At 35.5% G+C, this 12,030-nt stretch overlaps 1 protein-coding gene across 4 annotated transcripts in view; it reads right to left on the minus strand.

The window, feature by feature from the left end:
• Task6 (TWIK-related acid-sensitive K[+] channel 6) overlaps window positions 1-12,030 on the minus strand; it is a 69,789-nt gene that overhangs the window by 18,257 nt on the left and 39,502 nt on the right. The gene's annotated exons all lie outside the window — the stretch shown is intronic.

The following is a 12,030-nucleotide window of genomic DNA, read 5'->3' on the forward strand; positions in this document are numbered from 1 at the left end:
AGAAAGAGTTTATAGTTGGTCTGGTACCGGTTGTAGACGTTGTGGTAGGTGCACCACGCGGTGCCAGGTTTTGTGTCCTGTCATCAGGCAGCTGACCACTGTTCGACCTATTTTTAAATGGGTTCCCTATCGCTTCAAGTGGCTTGGAACTACCCATCTCTTCTGGGAACTGTACGTCGGGGTAGACCAGTTCGCTTACCGCCCCTTTAGACCTACTTTTGTTTTCCTTTATAACCTTTTCGGCACGCCGGCACTCAGCCTTTAGCTCGGCTAGTGTGTCCATTTTCGATGAGAATGTAAGGTTAGCCAGGTATGGCTTTAGGTTCCCCTTAATTATTCCTACTAGCTCCTTTTCAGGAATTCTCTTCCGAAGCCTGAACGTCAAATTATGTACTTCCCCATAAAATTCATCAAATCCCTCATGCACCAACTGTTTTCGTTCCATGATTTGCCGAATCACCTCGTAGTCGGACTCTGCGGTCTTGAAATGGGCTAGCAGTTCTGCCTTCAGGTCCATGTATCCGAAGTTTGGATCTTCTGCATGATCTTCTAACACCTGCCAGTACCATTTCAAAGCCGCGCCCGACACGAGGCAATGAAAGTCTGTAAACAGTTGGTGATGAGTGTTTTGATGCTGTACCCTCATCTTCTCAATTCGAAACAAAAAACTTTCTACCGAGATACCTTTGTCTGTACCGTCGAACTTTATATGCCACTTCTCCAGGTCCATTTTCTTCCAACGCAGTGGCTCCTGTGTGGCTTGACTTCCTCCGTCCGTTGGTCTTGCTCCGTTGTTGGTGTTGTTGCCTGCTCCTTCTGAATTTGTTTGGCCTCTGTTGTTCGGCGTCGATGCCTGAGTGGAGCGGTGGTCCAATGCCTGTGCTGCGGAGGTTTCGATCTCGGCAACTCGGCCGCTGAGGTTGGCTACATAGGCCTTGATATTCCCGAGTTCGTTTGTCCACTGCGCCATTAGGTCGCCTTGCTGCGCCATCATGGCCATCAAACGACTTAGTTGTTCGGTGTTGGTATCGGTGTTTACCATCCTATTTCCTGATGCTGCCGCAACCTCAGCTGCCGGAACCCCTGGCATCTGGTTCCCTACTGGACCAACGCCCCTCTCAGCACCGCCATGTTCATCGTCTGCCATACCTAAATTTCGTCGAGCTTTTTCGAAAAGTTCAGGCTCTCTTCGGACATATTTGCCACTACCTGGCTCACAAGGGACACACTAGCTTCGCGTCCGCTCCCTCCTTCAAAAGGGCCGAAAATCCTAGCAGTGCACTGGTTAAAGTAGCCTACAGGGACGAAATCTACCGGGTGTTGAATACCTGTATCAATTTGGTTGAACAGTGACCCAACCACCTGATTTCCAAGGGCACGCGCAAAGCCACGAGTAATACGCCTGTCTCCGCTGAATAGGCCCAAACCGGCAAAAACTCTCTCCTCCCTGTTGTCTCCGTCGGACATGTACCCAGACACACTCTACGGATTCACACAATCTCAAACACGCAGTAACCGCAACCTAAATTTAAAAACGACTTTAAATTTACCTTCCAAAGAAAATTAAAGCAACTTAAGCAAACGGATTGAAACTCAGAACCCAAAAAAAAATTTTTTAGAAGAAAAAGAAGTTTCACAAACGAAAAAAAAAATTCAAGTAAAAAAACTTAACCGATAACTCATAAAAATTTTACTAAACTAATAAAAGAAAATTACGAAATTAAATAGCAATTCAAACCAAAAAAAGGCAAAAAACAAGGAAAATTGAATCAAGTTCTTAAAAAAAAGGAAACTAAAGCAATTAAACGAAAACTAAAAATTTTCGGGGTTTTCTCAAAATTCAAAGCAAAGGTTTGATAGCAAGTTTAACTTAAAATAAACTGAAGTTCCCAAAAAAAAAAATTCAACTAATTCAAGTGGGATGACAAGGAAGAAATAATAAAATTGAAAAAAAAAATTTTAAAAAATTAATTATAGGAATTAAATTTAAATATTTTTGCGAAAACAAACATAAAAAGGTCTAAATTCAAGAGTAAAACTTCAATTGAAAAACGACGTTAGACTGAAACTAAAATAAAACAATTCAAAATTTCGATTCAAGGGTAAACACGAAATGTTAACCTTTCGAAATTATATTAAAACTAAAAGTAAAAAAAAACAAAGCAATTTGGATAATGAAACTCAAATTAGTTAAGGGAAATTAACTCCTAGATTTAAATTCAAAAATTCAAAATTAAAAATTGATTAAAAAAGAACACTGATAAAAAAAATATGTTTAATAATGCACTTTAACGTTAAGCTAATCGTTTATCAAAAAATTTCCGCCGTTTCCGTTGAAACACTTCGAAATATTATCGATAAAGAAATTATCAAGATAAATTGTATCTCGTTTTTAACCGAAACGAAAAGCTTTCGTTAACGTTAAACACGTTAACGAAAACGTGATACTTTATGTTTGAATTGTGCTGGCAATGCTATAGCCATGGTGAAGCCGTAAGGTGGCAACAACGAGCGCACATACACACACAAACTCTATGTAATTTGTTTGTGTAATTCGTTGGTGGTAATGTCAAAAATACTCTGAGAAATGTTCGTACTGTCAAAATTCATGAGAAAAGTTGCAAGTAGGTTGGATAATGCTTTCACCTTTAATGACTCCGCCATCAATCAGCTTTGCCAGCATAGTTTGAAATTAATAATCAACATAAACGATTTGATTTCGTTTTGATATGGCAGAAAACGAAACGAAATCATTTCGTTAATTTGACGATCTTAACGTTAATAAACGAAACGAAATGACTTCGTTTCGTTTATTAACGTTGATTATCGTAACGAAATGATATCGTTTCGTTGGTTAAGCATGCCTGTACAAAAATAATTTCAAAAACGATTAAATAAACATTGTAACGTTTAAAAATGGAATACAATTCAAATTCAATGGATTATCGAAATTCAATTTAGAACCCTAAATCAAATAAAATACAACCGACCTTAAATTAAAACGGCCAAAGAGGTAATTCAAGTAATTGGAAATAAATGGTAATATTAACGGGATACACCCCGTTGAAAATAAATACCACGAATAAAAAAATCAAACATTAGAAAAGTAAAAAAAAAATTTATTTAAAGAAATAAGGTGAAGTAAAAAACTATAAAAAATACAAAAATTATAAAAATTGAATTTTAAAAATAAATATTTTAAACTCCAAATCTTAAATTGATATAAAAAAACCAAACGTATTTTGCCCAAAAGAAAAATTAAAACAAAAAGAATTTTCAAAAATGATAAAATTTATATGTATTTATATATACGTGGGTATATTTAGTATCAAGGTGTGTTTAGATATACGTATGTGTTTGATCTTTTTATCAGTTATACATACAACCGAACAAAAAAATGGTTTATACTTCCTATAAAATATAATTCAAGGCGGAAATAACTTTACTCTATTAGTTTATGTATATATTGATTTGCTTTGGTGTGTTCGTGGTGTTGCACCTGGCGAGGTCATTGTGGAAGGTCTCAGTCCGATATTATTCTGTCCTTGTCGTGTCAGCTAGCTAATTCCTTCCCCATGTAACGTTGTAAAGGGTGCACGTCGATACCCAGTACTCGGCACCGAAGTACGGATGCAACACCTTTATACCCACCCTGTAAAACTACCCCCATTTGAATGCATGTTGCAAGCCTCATTCACACTTGTTGCTGGAACGAGTGTGCAGTAGCTTCAGCAACTGCATGCACACAAAAAAAGGAAAAAAAAAAAAAAAAAGGAAATTAAATTTTAATAAAAGAAGACTTAAACCACATATGCATATGCACCTCCCAATCCTCCAAGTACCACTAGTGCCAGCTTTAAAGATAGCAAAAGGAACCTTGAAAGGATAGAGATACAACCCCCCTTCGATTCTATCATGGCTGCACATATCGCTTGCGACTGATCGCTAGTGATGTTGCAACCATGATGCCTAAAACCCTAGCTCTGTCCGGAAAGTAGTGAAGGATAAAGCTAGAGAAGTGAGTAAAGCAAGGAGGGATATTGAGGTGACTAAAAGTAGGAGAAATATAATGGGAAATCGGAAAAAAACTATTCGGGCTATTATCGTTGGGCGCCATTGTTGTGAATACTGACTTTTAGTGGTAAGGCGGAGGTAGCATGTGGCATGGTTGCAAGCCCCTGCTAGCTCGTCGGATGGGGTGGGGTTTTGCACACCTGCCTTACCCGCAGTTATCTCAGCAAAAAAAGTGGTTCATGCCTAGAGGTGAATACAGAAATAGGGGGAAAGTAGGAAATGGAAGAAAAAAGGAAAGAAGGCCCGTCCAGAGTCAGGGGGAGTCTACCCACCCTCTTCGCGTATCTTACGCAAAGCCATGGGCGCCGTGCTGACTCCTCTAATTTTACGGCGCCCCCAAAACCTGACTCAAGTTCGTCTGTCTAAGGGTCCTTCACGTCATTGACCCTCCCACTTCCCCTCTTCTTACCTGGAACAACACCCACACCAAAGAGTTGAAAAGTTAGCCTTCCATTACTGAAATAAATTTAGCTTCAACCTTTCAAATTTGTCAACGTTATAAACATTATTTTATTCAATTTTACAGTCGCTAACAAACTAAATAGATGATAATCTAACCACTAGTCTTAAATTATCGCAAAAAAAGGCTAATAAAGTATTTTAACAATTCTATTTAGCAATACAATATATCTATTTAAACAAGAGCTTGACATCTTCAAATAACTTGTCAACCATAATTCAAAAAGAATAATCCAGTTGGAAGCAAAAAAACAAAAAAAAAATAGTCGAATTCAAACAAAATTATGTGAACGATATTGAAGGCTGTGTATAACTCGTCACCCCCTAATGTATTCCGTATTAGGAAGATACTTTGCTTCTACAAAAAAATCATTTTTCATATCTTTCCTTCTAATAAACCGCAGAAAGATCTATCGGTATGTATATATATATAAAATAAAGTAGCCAAAGCAGCTAAAATTAATGCAAATTCCTGACCTAGGTTAAGGCATTATGTACATAGGCACATATATAGGTCAATGCTTGCATACGTATGTATGTAACGAGGAGCATATGATAGATTTTTTTGTTTTTTTTTTTTTTTGTTTTCTTCGTTTTCTCACTCACCTGATCTCAGCACATCAGCATTGTAGGCGCCTTCAAGCCGTGGGGGACCTGTGAGGGAGGAAAAGTTTACATGCATACGTCTCTTCCTATTCGTACAAACACCATACGTTCATTGCCTAAGTAAGGTTCAATGGAATTTTGCAACTGACTCCACGCTCACTCACTCGCGGTAGCGGGCGTCGAGTGGGTCACAAAATTATGCGGCCGAAAAAAAAAACACAAAAGGAAAAGAAAAAAAATCACACAAAAAGTATGTGAGTGCAATAAAAATTTGCTTACGAAAAAAAAGTTGCTGGCATACAAAAGTGTGTGGAGACACAATTGTTAGACCATCGCAAAGAAAAAAACCAAAGAAATTTGTGTGTAAAGGAAAAAAAATGACAAAGAAAAATTATCAAAAAAAAAATTTTTAAAGCCCGAAGGCTAACTTAGAGGCCAACAACATGTGCTTACGTGTAACCAAAAAAACCAAAAAAAACGAGAAGTGTGCAAGCTACATGTTCCTAGCAAAAACACTAGCGAAATCCTTACAGGAATAACGGAAGTAGTGATGTTTTAAAAAAATTTTTGAAGTTAACCAATAGTTATAATAAAAATAAAAAAATGGTTATATGCGGCAAACAATAAAAAAATGTGTTCCCTCGGTCCTCCTTGGAATTTGGTGGTGGTGACGTTGCTGGTGCTGCTGATGGCGATGCTGTCACTGCTGCTGACGTTGCCTGGCTTCCTCTGTCGAACGTTGGCGTTGGCGTGGGCGCTGCTCTCGCGCCGTTAATGTCGCTTGCAGGCCACGATCACTTCCTAGCCTGGAAGTTTCTCTCTCTTTCTCTCGTTCTCTCTCTTTCCCTGCTCTCTATGACATTCCACGGCAATCCAGTGCGCTACATATGTCGTTGGAACAAATGTGTTTCCAAATTTCCAATCACTCTCATTTTAAATAATGTTTGTAAATGCGGGTAAGTATATGCCTTAGCCCCTTCCTAGGTCCTGCCCCAAAATCTATAAAAGAAACACAAAAAAACGAAAAATTGTCTACAGGCTGAATATCGTGTTTCGTTGTTTCCTTTATTGCTTCCTGCACCCATGTATGTATGCCCAGCCATACCCTATCTTTCCAATCCCAATTGGCACATAATGCAGTAAGTATGGACATACATACATACATATATGCATGCGATAAAGCAAACCAAAGAAAAAGTTCTTTCTTCCTGTTTTCACCTACTAATCTCATTTCAACTTCAAATTTTTTTTCCAAATCAATTATCTTTCGTCTCTTCAACTAATTTCAAGTTATTTTTATAGCGTTTTCTTTTCTGTAAAAAAAAATGTTGCCCCCATGTTGCCCTCTTAAAGTCTACCTTTTGATCTAGCCACCTGCCGCGATGCAAAAATGGCTATTCTTCGTAGTCAATGGACCCCCTTTTCTTATTCGGTGGAAAATATTTTTTGAAAAGAAAAAACAAGCTCACAGGGGAGCTGGGAAAAACCAACAGGGTGACACCATTTCCAGAAAAGAAAACTCCATTAATTTAATTCGGATTTTTACTTTAAGTTACATTAACTTCTGCTACTCAAAAATTCAAACTCAAAACAAATTCGGATTAACAAAAATTGTTTTCTTTTTAATTTTTTTTTTTCCTGGGTTTATTTAATTTTTTTTTCTTTCATTTTACCCCAATTTTATTTCAACTAATTTCTAATTTCCAAAAATTTAATTTTTTTTCTACCTACTTATTTTTCTATTCATTAAATTTTTTTTTCTAAATTTTAGACTGCATTTTAAAGAGATTTTTTTCTCTTCCACTTATGTTTAATGCAAACAAAATCTTTAGATTAGGTTTAAGTTGAGGAAAAATTGGCTAAATTTTAATTACATGTCAGCTGAGGGAATAAGTTATATAATTTTACCGTGGCGAAAAATAATATCGCTAAAGTTCAACTATCTGCAAAAAAATTCTTTTGCGTCATTTGAGATCAAGGTCTATTTTAATGATTTTTGCATTTATTGCCAAAGGGAAACTTCGCTCAACTTACGAGTACACGAAGGGTACATAAAATCGAAAGATGATGGGCTTTTAAATTTTTTCAAACTTTAATTTTAAAATGAATGTCTTTCTCAAATGAAAATGAAACAGTTATCGAATTTAAATTTTTAGGAAAAAACACAAAAGCATTTTTTTTTTCTTTTAAGGAATTTAATTAAATAAACGGTACATTATTACTTACCGGTGGCAGGATGTCCAACGGACTTTGCTTCTCGTTGTTATACTTTACAATTGTGCAGATTGTACGGAATTGAAACCGTTTTGCGAAAATTACGGGATTTTTTTTTTGTTTTATTTGTTTTATTAAAAAATGAAGTTTTTTTTTTCTTTTTTTTTCCACTTGACCGGCACTATACTTTGCTTTAACTTTTCCGCGGCACGCCCACGCACTTTAAATCCAACTTTTGCAATGATTTTCTGAGCTTCAGCTCGATCGTGCGCATACCCCGATTCGTGTATAAACGGAATTTCCTACCACTTTCACTCAATTCTCACCCACGCATGTGCAGTTGCATTTCGTTTTTTTTTTGCGCATGCACACATTCATACCTGTACATGTAGGCCTCCTTCCACTAATGTTGCGCAACGCGCGCAGATACCTGGTTGAGATACATTTTGTCGATAAGGGTGTACCGCAAGAACAAGTACGGTTGCCGGTGACATATGTATCTATGTATCTTGAGGCTAGCGTAACATTTTGGACAATGGGCGTGGCGCCGCCCGCCAGTCGTTTAAGATATCATGATGAAATTTGGCAGGAACGTTACTCCTATTACTATATATGTTCTAAATAAAAATTATCAAAATCGGATGACGAACACGCCCACTTAAAAAAAAAGTGTTTAAAGTCAAATTTTAACAAAAAATTTAATATCTTTACAGTATATATGTAAGTAAATTATGTCAACATTCAACTCCAGTAATGATATGGTGCAACAAAATACAAAAATAAAAGAAATGTTCAAAATGGGCGTGGCTCCGCAAAATATAACTTTAGAAAAAACTTTGTAAAATGGGTGTGACACTTACCATATTAAGTAGAAGAAAATGAAAAAGTTCTGCAGGGCGAAATCAAAAGCTCTTGGAATCATGGCAGGAATACTGTTCGTGGTATTACATATATAAATAAATTAGCGGTACCCGACAGATGATGTTCTGGGTCACCCTGGTCCCCATTTTGGTCGATATCTCGAAAACGCCTTCACATATACAACTAAGGCACACTCCCTTTTGAAACCCTCATTAATACCTTTAATTTGGTACCCATAATGTACAAACACATTATAGAGTCACCCCTGGTCCACATTTATGGCGATATCTATAGAACTAAGGTCCACTGCCTTTTAAAATACTCTTTAATACCTTTCATTTGATACACATGTCAAACACATTCCAGGGTTATCCTAGGTTCATTTTGCTACAGTGTGATTTTCCCTTATTTGACAAAGGATGAAGGAAAATCGTTCCAAAAAACGTCACCTTTGGTCTATAATTTCGGACTCTGGTCGGACCCATAATTAAGAGCGCTTCGAAAATATTTCAGGGGTGATTTAAAAAAAAAACTGATAAAGAAATGCGTTCAATTTAACCAAATTTTCATATTTAAAAAAATATTCAAATAAAACGAATTGGTAGCTGAAGAAAGATAGCAAAGACAAGTTGCTCCACTTTTTAGTATGTATTACCATTTCCAATTATTGGACCAAGGTGAATTCAGTACCATGGGTTGTTATCCCAACAGCTGATTGCTTCTTCTTCATTATTTTCCATACAACGCCTGGTACTACAATATGTCAGTTAATCGAAATCAATGAAAATTTTCTTTTGACTTGACATTCTTTTGCACGGCGAATTGGGGCTGTATTAAGTAAGTATGCATTTTGAAATGCATATTTTTCTTTCATACAAATTATATGAAGAAAAAGTGTGCATTTTAAAACTCACTGTTACTGAATAGTGGGCCTGGTATGGATTCGCCTTGTTATTGGACTTTGGCTATTTTGTAATATACGTAGCCCAATAGATATTTTTGGCAGGGGAAATTAAACGAAAAAACGTTTTTATGTTTTTGATTGTTATTTTCATTAAAGCTCACAGAATTTTCGAAATACTAGGCAAAATTAATAATGTCTCAAAATAAGTGGTTTTTATTTAAAACGTGCTCGTTATAGAAAACTGCATATATTTGATTATATAAGACAATTTTGATATTTAAAAAAATGTTTAAAGAATTTTCCAGATTTTATGATTTGCGGGAAGTAATATTTAATGCTAAGAAGCTTTAGAATTAATTTAAAATATTAGGTCCGACACATAAGCAGTTTTTCATATAGATGAGTTTAACACATGCTTATGCATTATGAGTAGATTGCACGTATTTTTATGTAGAATGGTAGAATGAGCGACACTGGCGCCATCTGATATTGAAAACTAGCCAACTCCCCAATTTTGTTCCAAGCAAATCATAAGAAGAAGAATTTTACATTTGCTTTGGCTAAGAGTGTTGGCACACTTTGCAAGTGAAATTATTTTTCCCACTGGTTGGTAAATTTTCTAACATTTTTCACAATTAAGAACGGCAATATAACAATCAAATACGACACAAAATATGTTAGCAAGTATTTTTGTTGTATAGGGAGAATGTTTACAACAGTGCTTCGCAAAATTTTGTATGTGAATGGGCAAGGCGTAATAAACTTCAATTGCCAAGTCTGAAGTTCCTTCATATTTACAAACGCAATATCTGGGTTGATTGTGGCGATGTTATTGGAATGCATAAGCTTGTGTTAAACGCATCTACATATATGAAAAATGGCATTGTACCGCGGCCTTATATATATATGTAGATTAGGGTTGAATAATCAATTAGTCGACCGGCAAAAGTTGTTTAGTTGTTTGCTTTCGATTAGTGACCGATTCGACACTTCAAATATGTAACGTTTTTTATAATCTTTCAGTGAGTTCAGCAACTAGTAAAGACATTTTGGAGTTATCGTAAGATATCGAATACCAGCTGACACAGAAATGCCATATCCAGCTACGTTTTTGGAAACTCATTTTGCAAAAAATCATTTAATTTTTCTAGTTATAAAACTGTCAATATTCGATATTGGCACCTAGCCGATTGCATGCTATATTGCAGGGATGCACCTTAACGTTAAGCTAATCGTTTATCAAAAAATTTCCACCGTTTCCGTTGAAACACTTCGAAATATTATCGATAAAGAAATTATCAAGATAAATTGTATCTCGTTTTTAACCGAAACGAAAAGCTTTCGTTAACGTTAAACACGTTAACGAAAACGTGATACTTTATGTTTGAATTGTGCTGGCAATGCTATAGCCATGGTGAAGCCGTAAGGTGGCAACAACGAGCGCACATACACACACAAACTCTATGTAATTTGTTTGTGTAATTCGTTGGTGGTAATGTCAAAAATACTCTGAGAAATGTTCGTACTGTCAAAATTCATGAGAAAAGTTGCAATCAGCTTGGCTAATGCTTTCACCTTTAATGACTCCGCCATCAATCAGCTTTGCCAGCATAGTTTGAAATTAATAATCAACATAAACGATTTGATTTCGTTTTGATATGGCAGAAAACGAAACGAAATCATTTCGTTAATTTGACGATCTTAACGTTAATAAACGAAACCAAATGACTTCGTTTCGTTTATTAACGTTGATTATCGTAACGAAATGATATCGTTTCGTTGGTTAAGCATGCCTGCTATATTGAAATCAAATACCAGCTAATTTCATCAGGGTGCGGAGAACGCTCAAAATACGATCTCTCAAACAACTTATCGCTCAATTAAAATTGAGTGCTTGGTATTTCTCGCGAGTGAGAAATCGAAATTGCCTGCGAATGAATAAACAATCTCTCACAAGCTCTCGTTTTAAAAAGATCGATCGCGATCGTTCGTTTGAAAATCAATATGATGTAAAATAAACAATCTTTTAAATAATGGTGATGCAATATCTTTGAGTTTTCCCTTGATAAGTTAAAGGAAAAGGATATTTTTTTTTTATAAGTAATATGTGAAAAATTTAATTAATTAATTTTTAGATAAATTTTAAATAAATTCCAAAATATTTTTTAAATGTTCTCATACATTAAGCAATAAAGGGTTATCCCCTCTTAACACAAAGAAAAGTTACTATTTTTGTAATAAGAATTTAATAAAACTGAACAATTTACTTGAATTTATTTCTAATTTATATGTATTGCGATCGTCTAGAGGAGTAGGTCCCAAGTACATACAAAATTATCATTAATGAGAAATTATACAAATGCATATACATATGTACATTGGGGTGGGTGTTGTTATAATGAAAAAGTTTTTCAAGGCATCTAAAAATACAGCCGTACCTATAAAATTTCAAATTTTTATTTGTTGTTTTATGTTTAGAAGTGTCTCATACCGACCTTATTTTTTCTATACAAATATAAAAAGTGTGGGTTAGTCCCGGGCAAAGCAATATCAAAAAGAGTTTTCTCAATTATACCTAAATAGTTAGTTCCGGTAATTTCGCACACATTCCGAGGATATTTCTGCGATGAAAAACTTAGACCCTGGGCCAATAGCATGAAAAAGTAAAATTTTGACAATCCGAAGGAAAATTTTGATACTTATCGTGGTGAATACGAACGTCAGAATTTTCCCTAGCCAATGAGGCAAGGTAAAATATTCATAATCGCTAGGTAAAATATGACAATTACTTTTGTGTGCTCGTGCATACATTTTGTTGCAGAAATGCAAAAAATAATAGCTTCTCAAGCACCAACAAGCCAAAAACATACGAAAAGAAGAAATGCATGTGAAAAGCGTGCGTAAAAAACTAT

The sequence above is a fragment of the Eurosta solidaginis genome, chromosome 1, assembly GCF_040869045.1.
Source record: "Eurosta solidaginis isolate ZX-2024a chromosome 1, ASM4086904v1, whole genome shotgun sequence".
Lineage (NCBI taxonomy): Eukaryota > Metazoa > Arthropoda > Insecta > Diptera > Tephritidae > Eurosta > Eurosta solidaginis.